Source organism: Macrobrachium rosenbergii, chromosome 56, assembly GCF_040412425.1.
Source record: "Macrobrachium rosenbergii isolate ZJJX-2024 chromosome 56, ASM4041242v1, whole genome shotgun sequence".
NCBI lineage: Eukaryota > Metazoa > Arthropoda > Malacostraca > Decapoda > Palaemonidae > Macrobrachium > Macrobrachium rosenbergii.
The window spans coordinates 1037501-1042500 of record NC_089796.1 but is presented as its reverse complement, the minus strand read 5'-3'; the positions used below and the strand labels follow the sequence as shown (position 1 = coordinate 1042500).

Sequence of the window (5000 nt, the reverse complement as noted above, 5' to 3'; positions counted from 1 at the left end):
TGTCTATTTATTTATCCGTTTGGTAATTCACTTTTTCTTTTTTAGTAACTGATCTGTCTTTTCTGTCTTTCCTGTTACCTAATGTTGCTTCTTTCAAATGAATACCATATTCTTTGGAAGCTTGAATTTCAAGTCAGTGGCCCCTTTGGTGGGCTTGTTCCATATGAATAGGGTTCATCATCTGAATAAGTGATAATAATAATAATAATAATAATAATAATAATAATAATAATAATAATAACCATCATCATCATCATCATTTTCGTTGGAAGCTTGAATTTCAAGTCAGTGGCCCTTTGGTGGGCTTGTTCCATATGAATAGGGTTCATCATCTGAATAAGTGATAATAATAATAATAATAATAATAATAATAATAATAATAATAATAATAATAATAATAACCATCATCATCATCATCATTTTCGTTGGAAGCTTGAATTTCAAGTCAGTGGCCCCTTTGGTGGGCTTGTTCCATATGAATAGGGTTCGTCATGTGAATAATAATAATAATAATAATAATAATAATAATAATAATAATAATAATAATAATAATAATAATTTTCGCTGGAAGCTTGAATTTCAAGTCAGTGGCCTCTGTGGCTTGTTCCGTATGAATAGCATTCATCATCTGAATAATAATAATAATAATAATAATAATAATAATAATAATAATAATAATAATAATAATAACAATAATAATAATAATAATAATAATAATTTTCGTTGGAAGCTGGAATTTCAAGTCAGTGGCCCCTTTGGTGGGCTTGTTCCATATGAATAGGATTCTTCATCTGAATAAATAATAATAATAATAATAATAATTTTGCGTTTGAAAGACACCTGGGACACGAATCGAGGATAATTTTTTATTCGGTGTTCCAAAGTAGAAGATTTATAAATGTATACAGAGTCCTATTTCAGATATCTTTTCCATTTGGAAATAAACATAAAGAAACCTATGTTAAGCGTATTCCAGTTTATTTGTGTGGCGCTTGGACACATAATAGAGATTCAGTTTGAAGCAAGGGGATATCTATTCCTTTTAAAGCTTGGGGCCATTTTTCATGTTGACGTATCTCCCACAGACGGAGGATTAAGGAACACGGATGTATAGAAAATCTAAATTTTATAGCGCGTGTTTATGAACTCTATTCAAGAGCTTATTCTAGTTGAGCTATATCTTATGTTTGTGTGTGTGTGTGTGTGTGTGTGTGTGTGTGTGTGTGTGTGTGGTTCTGTCCCTCATCTGTCCCCGAACGACTGCACATAGCCAGTTGCAAAACGGTCGTTGTATGCCACTTTTCAGTAGGAGTTTGTTGCAGTGCATTACAGTTTGCAAGGTCGTCGGCTCTCAGGCGAAAATTGTAGCTTAACAGTTTTCGGACTCTGAACTGTGACTGTAAAATCCGGGGGACCGTGACTGTGGACTCCATAACCTTGCACGAACATAGGTATGTGTACAAGGTGACAGAAACCACCCCCCTACCAAAAAAAAAAAAAAGGGGGGTGTTGGTTTGCCCAGTCGGTTTTTTCTAGGTTTTGTGTCCGGATGTCATGTCGTTTTGAAAACCGGTTTTCATTTTATTTTTCTTCCAATGGAAGCTAAGATAAATACTGTGATTTTTGTAGAGATTAGACAAATACTGTGATTTTTGTAGAGATTGCCCTCTACAATATGTGGTGATTAGGTGCTTGTAATGGAGAAAGGTATGAATAATTCATTGGTTTCTACCTATTTTAAGAATATTTTTTATAAAATTCCCAAGAATTTTTAAAAGCTCACAAGAATTCAAAGCTGAAATGTCAAATTGAAAAATAAATTCCACAGAAATAAAGCTGTTTTCACTTGTACATACCCTGTGTTCTTCTTCAGTATCCACGGATTAGCTATATGCCATTTCCACAATTCCACTATTGAATATACCCTTCACCTTGAGTGCATTTTTGCTCAGTACATTATAGGTCATTCATTGATACCCTTCAGCCACAAGTGACGCTTGGCAGGTTAGGTATGCATTACTGAGAAGTGCCCAAGAAATCTGCAATTTATTCTGTAAGTGAAGACTGGATCAGTTAGCCTGCCAAAATCTTACTGAAAGACTTACTGTTTATGAGTCCTTTGGGCAAGCATCAAATCTTACAAAGATATCGAGGGCTGTTATCTAACAGTTATGTCATGTTATCCTCAACGTTCTAAGTTTTTTAAATATATTTTTCATTCTTTTGGCTGTTATCTAACAGTTATGTCATGTTATCGTCCACGTTCTAAGTTTTTTAAATATATTTTTCATTCTTTTTAACACTTCGATGCGTAATTTTGAAAAATACGCATTTTTCAAAATACGTATTTTTCAGAATACGCATTTTTCAAAATGCGTATTTTTCAAAATTGTTCCAGAATTTTGTGCCATTATGGAATAAGTGTTGACACGGAACAATTATTTGCTAAATATTATTTTGCGTTTTGAATGTCTACCGTCACTTGCGCTGTTTCCTTTTTTAGTGTTCATGTTGGTCTGCCCTTTTTTTATTCTGTTTTTATCTATTTTTTTTTAATTCCTCTTTGGCCATAATGTTCATGAATTATTTTTGTTAGGGGGTAATATCAGGATGTAATTTATTTAACTCGTCCCGTAGTGTTTAAAGTTCCTGTAGTGTTTTAAAGATTAACAGGTATTTTTTGGCGCAGTATATTATTTCTGGTTTGCCTTTTTTTCATTTTAAACGAAGTTTTATCTTTGTCCACCATATTAGCACAAAACGAATCGAGTTTTTATTGCGGATCTCAAATTCTCCCTGAGGGGTCCCTTTTTTTAATATTTTATTTTTATTTATTTTTCTTCTTTTTTTTGCGGGATTCACAATCTGACTCACCCTGATGGAGCCGAAACTTTTAAACCTCCGCCCATCATTGTGGCAGATACCCTGGAAAGCACTATAAGCCTGAGCGAAATATTATCTTCCCCTCCCCTTTTCTCCTCCCCCCTCCCCACCCTCCTCCACCTCTCCTCCGCCCCCTTGCTCCAACTTGGCGTCAGTGACTCACAGTAAGGAGCGTTCTCTGTGCCCATTTTTAGACGGACGCCGGGCGCGACGCAGGAAGGAAAGTGTGGGCACCATTTTACCCCCTTTTTTTTTTTTTTTTTGAGGACGAGCTGCGACGGTAGGAAAGTGGGTATTCCCATGGCCGTTTTCAGGGCAGGAGCTCTGGCGACGCAGAACAGAAGGTGGGCACTTTATGCCCATTTTTTGATGGCGACGCGGGAGGAAGGTGGTCACTTTTTCACCCATTTTTGGATGCGAGCTGCGACAGTAGGGAAGTTGGCATCCCCCCATACCCATTTTCAGGGCAGGTGTCCTGGCGACGCGGGACAGAAGGTGGGCACCTTTCTATCCTTTTTTAGGGCGAGCTGCGACACTAGGGAAGTTGGCATACCCATGCCCATTTTCAGGGCAGGTGTCCTGGCGACGCAGGACGGAAGGTGGGCACTTTATACCCATTTTTGGGCGGTGACTCAGGAAGGAGGTGAGAACCTCCCTACTTATTCTGGGATATCGAGCCCTCTTCCTAGAAGGAAGAGACCCCTTAAGGCGGGGTATTGCCGTCAGTGCACCTCACGTGGTGCACTGTAGGCATTCCTTAAGGTTCCTTAGGCCCCTAGCTGCTACCCCTCTCATTCCTTTTACTGTACCTCCACTCCTATTCTCTTTCTTCCATCCTACTTTCCTCAACCCTCTTCTAACAATGTTTCATAGTGCAACTGCGAGGTTTCCTCCCGTTACACCTTTGTAGCCATCTACTCTCAATTTTCCATTCGACGCTGAATGACTTCATCAAAGATCCCAGCACTTGGCCTTCGACCTGAATTGTAAATTCTGTTCTATCCCAGACGGAAGAGAGCGAGGGCGGGGGCATGCACTAATGCCCGTTTCCAGGGGCACAGGAGGGCACGCAGGCGACGCCAGGAACTAAAGGAGAGTAGAGGTGAACGCATGAATATTAAGATGTGAAGGTTGCCGGCGTCATCACAGAGCAATCAGTCGTGTTGTGCATTAGAGAGATCCGAATCCCTCCTCCCCCAACGCCCATCCATTTGGACGCCCGGCGACAGGCGGGTATTAAACAATTCCACGCGGCCAATTTTAGGCACGGGATTTGGGAAGCGGGCCGGGGGGGGGGGAGCACGGGCACTCGTGTCCGTCCGGGCACTCCTTGGCTTTTATCTCGCTTATGGGGGCTTTGGTCGGCGCCTGTCTAGGCTGGTGTTGGTTTTATGTTTTCGTAAATATTCTGTTTAGTCGTACAGGTATTTATTATGTTGTCTTTGCGTCAGATTCTAAATTTTGTGACTCGCCTAATATCCAGCGTGTTTAGGTGTTTCCAGACGCCGTGGCAGAGCCGTAAAGTCATTTATTATTATTTTCATTGCGTCAGGTTCGACCCGAGTCACTCCTATATGGCCAGATTCGCTGAGGTTTTTTCGTCTGAATGTCCTGTTCGGCTGTAAAAGCGTTTATTGTGTTTTCTTTGCATTATGGGTAAGTTTTGATTGGCGAATATGGTGGGGCTACGTGTATGTTTTGTCATGTAAGAGAGCTCCTCAGTTTTCTTATGCATTCTCGATGCGATTACGAAGGTAGAAGAATATTAAAAGGTATTTTTATTTGGTGGGAATAGCATCTGCACAGCTGTAAGTTTTGATCATGAGAACGCATTTTGTTTCCATTTTAAAGTTAGGAAAAAAAATTTCTGTTTCTTTAATGACAATGAGCTAAGCATTTATGCGTTTTAGTGTCAGTAAAGGATATTTACTCACTGACAGGAAAATTACTATTTATGAAAAACATTAAAATTACTATATACACACAAATCAATGAAAATACTCTTTATTTGATAATGCTAAAATTACTATTTAAATTAAAACGCTAAAATTACTATTAATGAAACACTAAAATTATTTATAATAAAACCTCTAAAAATTATTGTTTGTAAAGAACAC

General features: G+C 38.8%; 1 protein-coding gene across 2 annotated transcripts in view; it reads left to right on the top strand.

Moving 5' to 3' along the window:
• LOC136836096 (leucine-rich repeat-containing protein 15-like) overlaps window positions 1–5000 on the top strand; it is a 372814-nt gene that overhangs the window by 5440 nt on the left and 362374 nt on the right. The gene's annotated exons all lie outside the window — the stretch shown is intronic.